Source organism: Mercenaria mercenaria, chromosome 5 (assembly GCF_021730395.1).
Source record: "Mercenaria mercenaria strain notata chromosome 5, MADL_Memer_1, whole genome shotgun sequence".
Taxonomy (NCBI): Eukaryota; Metazoa; Mollusca; class Bivalvia; order Venerida; family Veneridae; genus Mercenaria; species Mercenaria mercenaria.
This window is the reverse complement of record NC_069365.1, coordinates 46,902,898-46,918,975: the sequence shown is the minus strand read 5'-3', so window position 1 is coordinate 46,918,975 and position 16,078 is coordinate 46,902,898. Positions and strand designations below refer to the sequence as shown.

Here is a 16,078-nt window from a genome sequence, read left to right as displayed (position 1 = left end):
CTCAAGCATTATTTCCTAATTCGCTACGCTCAAACAATAATAGATTATCTCTTCCATAATCAAAGAGAATCAACGGGAGCAAAAAGTTAACATTTATACTATTTATGCTAACTTATCCGCATTGCCATAGTATAACACTCAACTTCAGTCATATAAACTATCATTTTATTCATTTGTACATGGAAAACATACGGTTATGAACATAATTTCCGGATCATTATGCTGCGAGGCACGTACTCAACCCTACTACACTCCGTCGAGGGAGGGGTTAGTATAAAGAAACCAAGTTTCAACACAAGCCACCTTCTTATGCCCTGTCCATTTTCTTAAACTTTATTGCCGAAAAAAATACATCAATCAAAGTTATTTAACGCACGAAATAATTACACATCCTACACCTCAATACCTTTGAAATACGATAATACCTCAATTTCTTTAAACGTAGGATACACATAGTAATAAATACTCATACCAGCAAATATTTTTAAAATTACTAATGTCGTCTAAACATTTCCTTTATTATAGTTTCGTGAATTTAGATTTTATATTTCAGCCTTAACATCTGTCACAAGACTTTTGTCTACTCGATTGTTTCTAAGAATGATAATGAAAGAATTCACGGAAATTATAAGCTTTGAAACGAAATATGTAAGGACGATTGTGATATTACAAATCTGCAACAGATGGCAAGCAACTTTTAGTATTTACCTTGGTGTAGAAAACAATATAATGCTTACAACATTTTCCTATAACTGCAGTTAATACTGCAAATACCTAAGCATATCTGATAATGTACCGGTCTGTCTGAGTAAACAAAGGTTTCTATATACCAACATATTTGTTAGGACATCTCTAGATTACAGAACTGCATGATGCAGTTGCATTATGTGTGGTAGATAAGGTCAGACATTGTTATTGAAAGCCGGCTTTGGATTGGTTGAAAAAAGTGTAGATTCAATGAGACGTAAGCTGATTGGATAAAAAGGTTATGTTTACAATCATAAAATTTGTGTCAAAATCAAGCAATACAATGTTTTCTGTGACATTTGGAATATTTCACCAGAGTCTGGCTGAATGCTTGACTTTTCAATTCTCTATTTGGAATAGTAGGTGTCAGTGGGCATTTTGCCTCTAAATGCCATTCAAGGAAGAGGGTAGGATTGTCTGAAGAAATATTGTAAGAAAACCTATCGGATAAGCCTATATAAAATTGCTATTTTTATGTGTTTGGAATGCTGTCTTACTGAAAGAATCACATTTTAATGGTCATTTCTCAATTTTGGGGCATGTGACAGGGTCATTTATTATAATGGAAGTCTGTGGAAAAAGTAATAGGAGTGTCTGACCATAACTGATATTCAAAATGGCCGTCGAAAATTGTTAAATTTCTGTATATGGAGATACACAGGGGTGCTCAAATGTATTGATCGTACTAGAATACACCAAAATGTATCTATGTTTACCAGAGGACGATAAAATGGACATTTTTATGAAACATTACTAAATATCCGAAATAGCGTTCAAGATGGCTCCCAAAGTGAGTAAGATTTTTTGTTTCGAGACTTCGTAGACAAACTGACTGTGTTATAATTTCTTTGTCAAATAATCTGTACTGTCTTATGAAAATGTATATACACATTTCACTCGTAAACACATTTGGCATAAATTTCAACTGATAAAGCAAAATGGGAGATAAAGTATTAAAGATGTTAGACTGGACTTTCACATTCAACACTTTATAGCTGGTTCTATCTTTATTCAATCATCTGTCATTGACTATTATGACTTTGTGCCTATAACCGACATTATAATGTATTTGTATTTACATATTGCCTGTTCTGAACATGTAACAATACATGGTTGGGCATTATAGAAACACGTGCATACATCGCTACATATGGTTGCATAATAACACCATTTGAGCCGTGCCATGGAAAAACCAACTTAGTGGGTTTGCGACCAGCATGGATCCAGACCAGCCTGCGCATCCGCGCAGTCTGGTCAGGATCCATGCTGTTCGCTGTTAGTTTCTCTAATTCCATTAGGCTTTGAAAGCAAACAGCATGGATCCTGAACAGACTGCGCGGATGCGCAGGCTGGTCTGGATCCATGCTGGTCGCAAAGCCACTATGTTGGTTTTCTCATGGCACGGCTCATTTTATTGTGTCATTTAGTATAGGGGCAGCTGCAGATTATGTCAGCTTTACAGACAGCATTTTAGATCATTATATAATTGATATCCTCTTCCATTCAAGTCGCAGGATATGAATATTTTGTCAAGTTTTGAAATTACTTGAATAACACATGAATTTGTCTCGTCCAAACTGAAAAAAAAAACAACACATCATTATACAATTTTCTTTATCATCAGGAAGCAACTTCGCTAGATCTATACTTAGAAAAATGTTGCCAATTTCAAATCACTTAACATTTGTCAGCAATAAGAGAAAAATATGTTAAAAACAGTACAGCAATAGAGACATGAAAATAAACATATTAATTAATGGTTAAATGGTTAAGGTTGCCAAATTCAGATCACTTTTCTCCCCCGCATCAGTGTAGCCAGACAGAGGCAGTTGATAATTACCTGCAAGACCTGCAAGATTTTTTATTCTTTTTATGTCTATTCGCTATAACCGAGGGGTTTTCCATTGAATTTCTTACTTTGGGTCTGGAAAAAAGTGTGCTTTGTAACCGAGTGTTCCTTATAGGCTAAACGGGTTCCCTATAACCGAGGATTTTTACATTGAATAAAGAAGGAATTAGATTGGGGAATTGAAAACTGTTCTTTATATCCGACTGTTCCTTATATCCGAGTTCCTTATAAGTAGGTTTACTGTATACTGTATATTCAAGAGATTCATATACATAGCTTGATGTTCATCCCTGCAAGTACGGTACCCTCCGTCTACATTCCATCTTCGTTTGGAAAACAAATAGAGCTACACAATAAAAAGGCCAGGGTATAATATAGCTACGTCTTCCCGTGGTTTATATGTTGTGTTCAAGACGTAAATTTCAATTTTCCGAGCTCCCTGACAAAGCGGCGACTTTGGAGATCATTGTTTATTTCAAAGAAGGTCCTACAGGTACGCGAACAGAGAGGAGTCAGGGGCGTAGCGTGATCAGGTTAGATGTTACTCAATGGAAGAGTGTGGGGGAGAAGAATCCCCTCCTCCGGCTGGGTCCGGGGAGCCTCCCCTGCGGGAATTTTAAAGCAAACCTAGAGAAAGGGTGGCTTCTGGTGACTTTTCTCACCAAAACTGCTTCCTCAGTTTTGAACAAAATATTCACAAACGACTCGGAATGTAAAGGAAGGTCTATATAAGTTGATGAACGATACAAATCGGGGTCGGGGAGAGGGGTGGGGGCTGGCATTTAGGAAGGACTTGAACTAGGCTGTTTATTTATTCAGGACGAAATTTGGTATTCACAAAGTAAGCAACATGAGCTCTTTTTCCACACTTATTTGTTGTATACAAAATTTGCATTCACTATACATTTTAGTATGGAAAGACAAAAGCGTTAAACATTGCAGTAATACTACTAATGACGGCCCTTTCCGCGAGATTGCACGCGTAATCTGACGTCCTTCACCAAAAACATGGACAAAATGGCCTCGTTCCAAACATTCTTTCAAAAGTTGACGCCAAAACATTAAAAAGGAACATTTAATTATAGCTTTAACTAATTTTTCTGACGTCAAAGATCACAATTGAATGATGCGACTGTATAAATTATCACTGGAGTTAAACATATTTTAACTAAAACCCAGAAACTGTATTTTTATCGGAAGGCGAATTATAGTTGGACGTTGGCGGGTCTTTTTTACTGTGACTAAAAATTCGATATCTTGAAATTTATTTTGATTTTCTGATACTCCTGGAAAGCAAATCAGTTATTTTTGTAGCAAGCTGTCGTAAAATTGAATGGTATTTTTGTGCGTTTATATGGGCATGAACCATCTTGCCAGTCAATCAAAAGAATCGCTAGCGCGATTCATGAATAATAATATCTGTCATGTGTTTACGAATAGGATAGAAATATCCGTCCCGAGGGCACCTGCGCATTGGGCGGTGATGAGGCTTGCCGAATTACCGCCCATGCGCAGGTGGCCGAGGGACGGATATTTCCATCCGATTCGTAAACACATGACTGATATTTTTTCTTGCATATCGTATAGATATAACCATTTCATTCTGACAGATTATTTTTCTTGCATACCGTATTTTACAAAAGGTAGAAATACTTTCTTTTAGCACTCTTTCTTATAGTAGAGAATGAACACAAAGCGCGGGAAATTAACGTCCGTAAGCAGACGTGACGTCACGTTGTTTTGCGTTACGCACAATATCAACTATCAAGGTACCTGCTTTTTTTCGTATTTTACATAAATAATATATTATCAGTGCATGAACCACTAGTTGCCATTAACAGCACGAGAGTCATCTGGCATGAGGGGTGCCAGATGGGTTTTGCCGGCATGGGTAAAATCACCAGTAACGCCAGTCCGATGTGCAAGAATTTGTAAGAAGTCCCAGAAAATAGCATTCAATTCTTAAATAAAGTACACATGTGTACATACGTGTTACAATGGAATATATGCAAATCACCTTGCAATAAATACTATAAACTGCCTAGGAACTGATTAGACTGCTGAGGACAAACTTTGACGTATGCACAATTTCAAAACAGAAATTTAAAATGATGAAGCTATTTCAATAGATTCTTATTTCATTCTTCAAGTACAAATATTTAATTACTAATGTCGTCTACACATTTCCTTTATTATCGTTTCGTGAACTTAGATTTTCTACTTCAGCCTAAACGTCTGTCACAAGACTTTTGTCTCAGTATCATTATTTACTTGATTTCCAAGGTTGTACAGGCCTAGATACATTTCACTTAAATTGTAAGTTTTTAAAGTCAATGTTCATGACAAGGACGATTGTTATATTAAAATACAACATGCCAAATGCAACTTGAAGACAGGCAACAGATGGCTAAATAACCTAGAAATCAATATGATGCTTACAACGTATTTCTTTAACTTCAATATTTAAAAGAGAATTTACTGTAAATGCTGGTTATGAGCATTTATTACATATGTGTATCCTAGGTTTAAAGAATTCGAGGTATTATCATATTTTAAAGGTATTGAGGTGTAGGATGTATAATTATTCACTACATGCGTTAAATAATTTTGATTGATGTATTTTTCCGCCAATAAATTTTGGGAAATGGGTGTCAGGGCATAAGAAGAAGCTGACTGGTGTTGAAACTTTGTTTCTCTATACTCCCCCTTCCCACGATGGAGTGAAGTAGGGTTGCGTAGGTGCTTCTTAGCATAATTACCCAGAAAGTATATTCATAAAGTAGAAATTAATGAACTGATAGTTTATATGACTGATGTTGAGTGTTATACTATGGCAATGCGGATAACAAAGCCTAAATTGATTATGGGATAGATAATTTTTTTTTGTTTTAGCGTAGCGAATTAAGAAATAATTAACAAACAGCCAAGGCCTTCGAGTGGTTTATCGTCTAACCCAGTGGGCATTCGACGTCGTAACGACGTTGATACGACGTCAGATACGGACGTCGATTCGACGTTGTGTTTTGGTTGAAAATGTAAGTTTTTTAGACGTCGAAACCCCGACGTCGAAACAACGTCGACACCCGACGTCGATTCAACGTCGGGTTTCCAACGTGTAAACAACCTATTTTTCATAATGGTTTTCTTCTAAAAGCTATAAATAAGCGTCGATATCGAAGTTTTCTAAATCAGGACTTTTATGTGAAACTTCCTTTGATTCCAATTTCTCTAGTGATAACTTTGTTGGATTTAGAAAGTATAATTGTTGACTCGTTTCTCGTTGTTTACAACCGTAAATGAACGTAGCACGTGGGTTTTTGGCGCGTTAAGTAAAAAAAGTTGGGTTTTTTTCATATTTTTAAAGTTTCTGTGATTCATTTAAGTTTAATTCATAATAAAAATGAGTTTAAAAAATATCTAATTTAAAAAAGATGAAAACAAGTACAATGCTTACTTCAGAAAAATCGTCTCCAAGCGGTGACTCAAACTTTATCAAGGGAGGTAAACTAGTGAATGCAGTTCCTGGAGAAATTGCGATGCATCTTTTATCCATTTCCGATTATTTTATTAACTAAGAAATGACTAAATTTTATTGTAAAACGTTAACCAGGTCCACTTGCAACAATTACAATTTCGACCAAAATTCAACGTCGATACAACGTCGAAACCTGACGTCGTACCGATGTCACACTTTCGACGTCGGGAAGACGTGTATTTTGGTTGCCGACATCGCGACCTAATAACAACTTAGAACCGACGTCGTTTCGACGTCGCATGCCCGCTGGGAATTTACCACGGTTCAGAGTTCAGAATAGGAACTGAACCACGAGGGCGTTAACCCGATTGGTTAAATATACTGAAGCATCTGAACCGTGGTAAATCAGACAATAAATCACAATATTTCCTTCTTTGTTTAACTGGAAATCAAATCGAGCCATGTAAGAATACTTGGGAATTCATAGTTGTTACAGATACAGTTGTTTATCCTTCTAAATTTTAATAGTGATGGACAATTGCCATAAAGCAAATTGTTCTTATGGTCCATAGCAGCTATAGTATATATGCATCTGAAATCATATATGTATTTAGAATTTTAAATATATTTAGATTTAAATAAGTATTTACAATAACAAGTGCAAGTGGAGCAAGAAAAACATTTAGAAATTTTGATTTTAAATTTTGATAAAAGAGCAACAGCAGTCTGCCGTCACAAAAAAAAAAATATAACAGAGTCAAGGACCAAGACAACAGCATACTCATTATGCTATGACATTGTCCCTACCTCCATACCTGATCAGTTTTAGTATTGCTTCTTGGTTTTTAGCCTTTTTTATTTTTTATTTTTGGATCTTAAATGATACTCAGCTGAGTAACCGAGTATGCCACGCTACGCGCATGGGAGTCCGACAGGCAGGGATCCGATATGCATGCTAAATGCAAAGGGGTCCGGCACATGAGTGGATTAATTTTAGTGGCTTATTTTTGAGTCCTAGAGCCATAATTATGTAAAAGATCATACTAATATAACTACTTCTTAGAAGTAGTTATATTAGCGTGATTTTTTACATAATTATGGCTAGAAGTAGTTATATTAGTATGATCTTTTACATAATTATGGCTCTAGGACTCAAAAATAAGCCATTAAACTTAATCCACTCATGTGCCCGACCCCTTTGCACTGCGCCTGCGCTACGTGGTATTTTTATGACGTCACAACTTATTGATGACGTTGTTTTGTCATATTTACATACTGTTTCTACCGCATGGGTAAAAGTGCATCACCGTTAGTTTCCAGAAATGACAGGGAAAATGGTAAGCTTGCACTTTATATAATTTGAATGAAAGTGATTCCTATTTTAGATTAAGAATACGTCTCCTTAGATGATTACTAGCATATCACAGAACTTATCATGAGACTTAGAGCACTTCTGACATACTGGAAAGGAGACCGAATGTAGATTGGATAGGGACAAGTTTAACAGGGAAACACCCTTTGTCGCGCACGAATGCATGCGATTGTAAATCCATAAATTCAGTCATGTTACGGAAGCACCCACTTACATGCCAAGTGTAAATCTGTGAGTAGGCGAGCAGAACTATATGCCTATTCATCCGGAAGTACGACAGAGCATTACGAAATTTAGACTTTGTACCTCAAAATTTAGACTTACGTAACTCGAAATGACTTCATGTCTTCCCTTTTTATCCACAAAACTTAAACGTCTGTCCGTCTGTCAAACGCAAAAATGTTAGACTGGGAGAACTGATCTTATGCCTACACTACTAAACGCTAGCGCCACCACCAAATTGTGGTGATAAGGAAAAGAGCTATCGACATTTCCGTGGTGCAGCTATCGCCCTTTTCTACTTGTAAACAAGTGAGTAAAATATATATTTTATCTTATATTTTTATTGATAGAACTTTTTTCGAAAATCGGAGAATGTAGTTCCGTGTAACACCACTTTAACTACAGGTTGGCTGTAATTTCATTAAAATATTATGCAAATTGTGGTGCCAGGAGCTTTTCTCCCGAATCTGACAGTGACACATTTTTATATCGGCCAGTATTCGAGCACCATTCTGATGAATAGACACAATGTAAGAACATACCTGCATATGCAAATGGTGTAGAAATGATAAATAATTATATATACACACACACAATGAATAATAGAATCTCGGGTTAGAAGAAATATACCAGGATTTTTAAAAGTGGTGGCGCTATAACTCTAGTGATGGCGCTATACAGTAGTGGTGGCGCTGTTACGGTATTCAATATTATGAACTGCTGACGCATCCGGAACAAAACAAACACCAATATTCTCTAATTGGTAATTTTCCTGCAAGGAATTATGTTATTAGAGAATGAAAAACACGATCATAGGTTATTTACCCTTATAAAACATTCTCTGTCAAAAAAAAAAAAAAAAAAAAAAAAACCGCCTCGGTAGCGTAGTGGTAGAACGCCCGCTTCGAGTGCGGAAAGTCGTGGGTTCGAACCCCAGCCACGTCATACCAAAGACATAAAAAATGGTACTAAATTTAGTAGCTTCCTCGCTTAGCGCCAAGCATTAAGAGGATAGTGCTAGGACTGGTAAGCGCGGTGTCAGTTTAATGTGACTGGGTGGGGTATAATGCCATGTGTGTACGACGTGATATTCCAGTGAGGCAGCACTGTAAAGTTCGTCATTGTGCTCACTGCTACAAGTAGACACCGTCGTTTATATGACAGAAAAAAATGTTGAAAAAGACGTTAAACCCGAACACACACACACACACACACACACACACACACACACACACACAAGAAAAAAAAGAACAAAATACTCACAGACCCTTGGAATTTTTGTAGTCGAAGTAAATATTTTCCTTTGTTTAAAATGTTAAAGCAGAATTATTTCTAACCTTAAATATTCTACTTAAATACAAACATGTACTTTTAATTCAGTCAAGAAAAATAGTAGCAATACATTTATTTCAAACAAAGATTTGTGTCCAGGATAAATCAGTTTTAACATGTGAATTAGAAAAATAGTCCTCACCAAAATTCTCTCTCAAATATAAAATAATTTTAAAGACACTGTAATCTTTTAATTTTAATGCTAGAAGACGTGAGGGATGATACATATCTCATTTCAATTCATGCACGACCAAACCGAGTCTGCTGTCATGTTTGTCGGTTTCAGTCCATGCTTCCAAAGCATCTTTTCACAAAATTTATCCCATTGTAAAGGTAACTGATAATCTCAAGTGGTACCGCTAGACCGCTCATGTAAATTGAAAGATCTACGTATTTTCATTGTAACAGACAGAAATTTTACAATTAATTCAAGTCCTCGATTTCAACAACCATATAAAGCTCCGCTGAGGGATTTTCATACATTAAAATTGAATATATTAGCCACAACAGCGCCACCACTACTGTATAGCGCCACCACTAGAGTGATAGCGCCACCACTTAGAATAATAGTGGTGTTTTTTCTTTTTACTGTGTTTTTCCTCATTCTTTGGTGTGTGGGAATACGTGTAATTCATTTCTACACCATTTGCATATGCAGGTATGTTCTTACAGTCTGTCTGTTCATCAGAATGGTGCTCGAATACTGACCGATATAAAAATGTGTCACTGTCAGATTCGGGAGAAAAGCTCCTGACACCACAATTTGCATAATATTTTAATGAAATTACAGCCAACCTGTAGTTTAAGTGTTGTTACACGGAACTACATTCTTCGATTTTCGAAAAAAGTTCTATCAATAAAAATATAAGATAAAATATATATTTTACTCACTTGTTTACAAGTAGAAAAGGGCGATAGCTGCACCACGGAAATATCGATAGCTCTTTTCCTTATCACCACAATTTGGTGGTGGCGCTAGCGTTTAGTAGCCGTGTGATGGTGAATTATCAGAATATATCTGACATAGATCTACGGAGAACAAAATAGTAAATATAGTTTAAAGCTGAACACCACTAAATCGAGCTGTTCTTTATTTCATATAAAATCCATTTACTTTATAACGTTTTATCGACATTTTAGCGTATTAGACTTGCAGAGAGTTCTATATTCCTATAAAGAACTATATCATTTCCTTAGAAAAAAAATGTAAAGGAGTAATAACTTGTTATATGATAAAACTACAGTTCGTTAAATACAACTTGCTGAATTTACTTCTTAGATTAGGCACTTGCATCGAACTAAAATCAGCGTCAGAAATGAAAAGTGCTTTATTTTCAGCATATAGGACATGATATACGGATCTAGTTGCTACTGCATGAGAAACTGTGACCTTGAAAACATGCCGCCTTCGCTTCGATTTTTCTGACCTGTAAAATGTCAAGTTCAGGAGGACGTTTTGGGGAAAACATAGAAATACTGGAGATATGAGCAGTTACGGCATGCGGAGGAAGGTTTTCTGCATTAGTCTCGACTAAATGTGTGAACCAAAAGGCATGAATTAGATAAAACGGGATACAAAAACAAGCTCCTACCTTCTAGCGTCACTTTCGTCCGCCATCTTGGTGTGTCCTCTCCGGCTCACGGAAAATCCCAGCCGTTGCACGTATACGACAGTGTTTTTACCTAGCATGCGATAGGAACATACCAGTTTCAATAGAAGGCAAAGTGATATATACTGAAACGCGGCAGGGTAAAAGTAAGCACATTGCTGTTGAGAAAAGGCACTAGGAAAGGGAAAAAGATTAGCACTATTTATATTTGGATTACTTTCAGGAACAAATTTATGGTGACATGGGAATTTGTTATAACAAGCAAATCGTGCAAATCACAATGTGAACGACGAAAGAACAACAACAAAAGAAAAAATTTAATATTTTATTCATTTTCAATTTTTTAATCACTCATTTCAATCTGTATCACATTCACCTTGAAAATGTCAAACATATTTTTAACAGCTTTCATAAAACTGTCCTGACACAATTATAAGTGCAAACACAAGCCGAGACAAGCCGAAGCAATTGTTCAATCAAAGGAGCAAGACAGCAATTAATAGTTTTGAGACTAAAAGGGATTAGAATATGTGTTCGGTCATCGCGTTCTTTTGTGAGTGATCGTATATTGAGCTATTACATTTCATTTTATATTTAATATAGAAGGATTCTGGTCGGGACTTTGTGTTTCTTTCGAGTGAACCCGTCATGTCGAGTAAGTGCATTAAATTTATACTTAGTCTAGTGGAAACTTCCATTTCGGGAAATCAATTTCGTTTTCCCCTATTTCCCGAAAGGGAAACTTGTTACTAAATATAGTAACTTATTTCCTGTTTGGGAGGCAAATTCATGATGTTTTTACTTGTTTCCGTCGAAAGGCCCGGTGCATAAGAGTATAAATGGTGTCAGCAAATGAAATATACCAAGTTAAACTTAGATACTTTATCTAAATGTCTACCGTTCAGATGTTTTGATGTATGGTATTATTTGTGCAACTTAAGTACTATATGAAAAACAATCAGTTCAGTATAAACTACATTGTATATAACGAGCTTCCCGATCGGGAAATCAAGTACTTTTTAAAGTTGAGTATAATTTTTACAAGGATATTAAAAAAATGAACAGTATAAATTTAGACATATTTCTGAAATTTACAACAATGTATTACTTATGCACCTGGCCTTTTGGACGAAACAAGTCAAACAAAAAATATCTTTAAAAAAGATGGTCGGCGAATTGTAATAAGACAAGAAGTCTATGAGGTTTTCATATCATTTGTGTTATTCTGTCATTTATCTATCATTTTGCAAATTGCAAAACTAAATACGACATTTTAACAATTTAAATGGTTCAAGTTTGAAGTACTTCGATTACGCCGATTTTAAGTAGTCGTTGCATGTGACTCTGTGGACGGACCGTCAGGGGAGGTAACTAGAATCACGGTTTGGGCTATGTCATCGGCAGCTTAACCTTTAGCCTGTTGGCAGCAAGTGATTCTGCTTTTGCGACCAGTGCAGACCAAGATCAGTCTGCACTGTTCGCTATTCAGTCAGTAAATTTTCAGTGAACACCCCTTCGAATAATAAATGGTATTGCTGAAATTGAATGATGGACCAGTCCATTTTAGAAATTTAGCAGGGTAAGTGTTAACTTCGGTAGAGTTCGTATGTTTCCGCGCGCGTTAGGAAATACCACGAACAGATGAATTTTTACAAAAATCACCAACTTTTAAACGTCTAGGGAAGCAAGAAGACATTGAAATAATTTAAAAACAAAAACATATATAAAAAAATTATCGTCTGTAGAATACTTCAAAAGGATAATAAATTTTCTCAAAAGATGAATAAAATGACTACAGTACGGTGTTCCGTTTGGACAATCGTAACTTTTTATTTAATACTTAACCGCGATGCACGATGGTACGATGACGAAAACGCGATGGGGCGATGGGACGATGATGAAACAACGATGGTACGATGGTGAAAACGCGATGGCGTGATGATGAAATCGCGATGGTACGATGGTGAAATGTCGATGTAATATCGCGTTTTCATCATCGTACCATCGCGTTTTCACCATAGCACCATCGTGCCATCGCGTTTTCATCATCGTGCCATCGCGTTTTCACCATCGTGCCATCGAGTTATCATCATCGCACCATCGTGGTTTCATCATCGTGCCATCGCGTTTTCACCATCGTGCCATCGCGTTATCATCATCGCACCATCGTTCACCATCGTACCATCGAGTTTTCACCATCTTACCATCGCGTTTTCACCATCAAGCCATCGCGTTATCATCGTCGTACCATCGTGGTTTCACCATCGTACCATCGCGTTTTCACCATCGTACCAAGGCCTTCCGGTTAGAAATGCATAGTCCCGTACACTTGTATTTTTGTCAACAATAGATGAATGTATCTCAATGTATTTTGTGAGAAGAAATTTACCATTTAGATTCTGCTGTTTTGCAAAATGTTTTACAAAATGTTCAGTGCTCAGTTCATTAAAACTGTAAAATCTTCAAGGCCACGTCCTTTGTATTTTATGTATGCATGAAAGTAAATAAAAGGCTTGGTGTAATAGTCACATGGTATTATTCAAACTCAGCTTATTCTTGTTAGGATGTAGAAGGTACATAGTGCAATGTGTAAATGAGATTGTATCAAGCCTGTATTTTACTGACACATATACTGTACCACTGCGCATGACCTCCGGAAGGCGATGGTACGATGGTGAAAATGCAATGGTACGATGGTGATAACGCGATGGTACAATGGTGAAAATGCTATCGAACGATGATGAAAACGCGATGACACGGAGGTGAAAACGCGATGGTACGATGATGAAAACGCGATGGTAAGATGGTGAAAACGCGATGGTACGATGATGAAAACGCGATGGTACGATGGTGAAAACGCGATGGTACTCGGTGTGTGAAATAAATCTGAATTCCAACTTGCCCGTAGGGCAACCTAGAACTGATTTCAACTTGCCCCCTTAGATTCCAACTTGCCCTGGATCTCTTCTTTAAAAACACGTTCAATACCAGAACGTTGGGGCTAGTGCCTTTGAAATAGTACTAGCCAAAATACAAGTTAACTTTGCTAGCCTGAAAAATGATTTGTATTTCAGCATTACATATGAAATGAATCAGCATTGCTTTGTAGAGCAATACATTCCAGTAAATGAATAGTCATAACATTTTCTTTATTATTTATTCGCTGAAAGTCAGAACAGACGAAAACCCAGCCTCCTGTGGTAACTCTGGCTCATCATCATCCTAATCATCAAAGTTATATTTCTCATTCACAGAAGGGCTTCCATGGCATAAGGATTCAATTTCATGGAGTCAGGACTGCCTAACATTCAGATTTTGCAGTCCCTTTTAAATTTTCTTGGAGTTCTAGTATTACTTTGTACAATGACCCTTATCATCATCGTCATCAGGAATATCACCTTCATATTTAATTGGTTCAAAACATGGTGTAAAGTAATAGAATTTAAAGAAAATGACCACTAGAATGATAAGAAAACATTATATTTAACAAAAACTATTTTATAGTTTTATTATAAGTATAGCAACAGTCAGCATTTGCAACAGTCAGCATTAAATATTAAAATCAACAAACTTACTGTTCATCCTCTACATAATAAAAATCCACAAAAAAAAACTGATGTACATTTTTATAAACCTCATGTAGAATTATGTCAAATTACGTCAATCACTCGGCAATGTCCAAGCAGATAACTTTCATCCCACACCAAAGAGCAATACCGAAAATCAATAAAGGAAAATTTGCCTTTGAAGTCAGCTGCCATGTGCATCAAAATGTGTCATAGATATCAGTTGTGTAACCTAAATAGGAGACGGATTGAAGTGTGTGTGTGTGTTGTTTTTTTTTTTTAATACTGTAAAAGCAGGATTTATAATTTTCGAAATTTCAAAGTAAGTAGCAAATTTATTACTCATCGGAAAAAAGTTTTTTAACTTTGACTTTGAAATGTCTATTTTACTCACCAATTAGCAAATAAAATTTATTCATTTATCTTTTTTGTGCTGGAATTGTCGGTATCATTGCGACAATTATTTCTATAGTCTTCCGACTTCGGAGCAAACAGCTTACCAACTCTTAATCTTTTTATTATCGGCAATCAGCGCCTTCTCAACATGTCAGCTGATGTGAATGACGGATTACATTTTACAGTCTCTTTATAAAACACGATTTACTGACGGTCTCTTTATCAAACATGATGCTTCAGGAGGCAGTCAGTCATCAAGAGTTAAACGGGGCGGAGCTAATCACGTTACGTCACAGTGTATTGATTTTGTTCTCCTTCGAAAACTTTGGATGTATTGAAAAGTGTACACAATTGACATTTGTTGGATATTAGGGGTTAAATTCACTCGACCGGTCGAGCGTGAAGGTTGGATTTTATACTCGACTGATCTGCAAATTACTCGACTCTGGCTTCGGGCTGGCGGTGTAAGTCAAAGACTTTTTTCGCAGCTTGCCCGTCGGGCAATTCAGCAGTCAGTTTTACTTGCCCGTCATGGTTTTTTACTTGCCAGGGCAATCGGGCAGGCACTTATTTCGAACACTGCTGGTACGATGATGAAAACGCAATATTACATCGACATTTCATCATCGCACCATCGCGATTTCATCATCGTGCCATCGCGTTTTCATCATCGTACCATCGTTGTTTCATCATCGGGCCATCGCACCATCGCGTTTTCGTCATCGTACCATCGTGCATCGCGGTTTAGTATTAAATAAAAAGTCACGGTTGTCCAATGAAAGCATTAATTCTTCATTTTAAATAAATATTTTTAATATCTTTGTAAAGAAAAAAGAATGGCGAACACTTCAATTCAATAGGATAATAAATATTGTGCGTTCATTCTAATGAAAGCAATATTTGTTCAAAAACAGTTTCCTTGTTTGTTTCTATTGGAAAATGCCAAACAGATAAAAAATCGATATCGCCCAGTCAGGCGTTTTCAAAGGGGGAGAATTTTACCGATAAGACGGCGAACTTAACTTAATTGTTGATCATGCTCTTATAGGCTGAACACCACTAAATCCAGCTGTTCTTTATTTCATATAAAATCCACTCATTTCATAACGGTGTTTCGACATTTTCTAGCATATCAGATTTTCAGAGACTTATATTCTCATAAAGAACTAGATCGCTACTTTAGAAAAACAAAAAGAAAAGGAGGTGTTAATCTTTATATAAGAAAACTACAGTTCGTTAAATACAACCCGCTGAATTTACTACTTTTCGCTTCTTTTAATTTCTCTTTTCGTGACATTAAATTCTTACGCCGCTATTTTTATCTAGCATGCGATAGGAACATGCCGATTTCATTAGAATGCAAAGTGATACATACTGAAACGCGGTAGGGTAAAAGTAAGCACGTTGCTGCCGAGAAAATGCACTAGGAAAGGAAAAAAGATTAGTACTATTTATATTTGGACTACTTGTGACTAGACCTGCGGAGGCTTACATTCTATTTGGTAGTGA

At 36.4% G+C, this 16,078-nt stretch overlaps 1 protein-coding gene across 3 annotated transcripts in view; it reads left to right on the top strand.

The window, feature by feature from the left end:
* Nucleotides 1–989: 989 nt before the first annotated feature.
* The window catches only part of LOC123557160 (carbohydrate sulfotransferase 15-like), a 34,071-nt gene continuing 18,982 nt past the window's right edge, over nucleotides 990–16,078 (top strand). The window contains exon 1 of one of the 3 annotated variants that reach the window (XM_045348458.2): nucleotides 990–1,177. The gene's annotated coding sequence lies outside the window, so the exon portion shown is untranslated. Of the gene's footprint in view, nucleotides 1,178–1,214; nucleotides 1,538–7,314; nucleotides 7,409–16,078 lie in introns of those variants that run through there. The other 2 variants (XM_045348454.2, XM_045348455.2) reach the window with 2 other exon arrangements.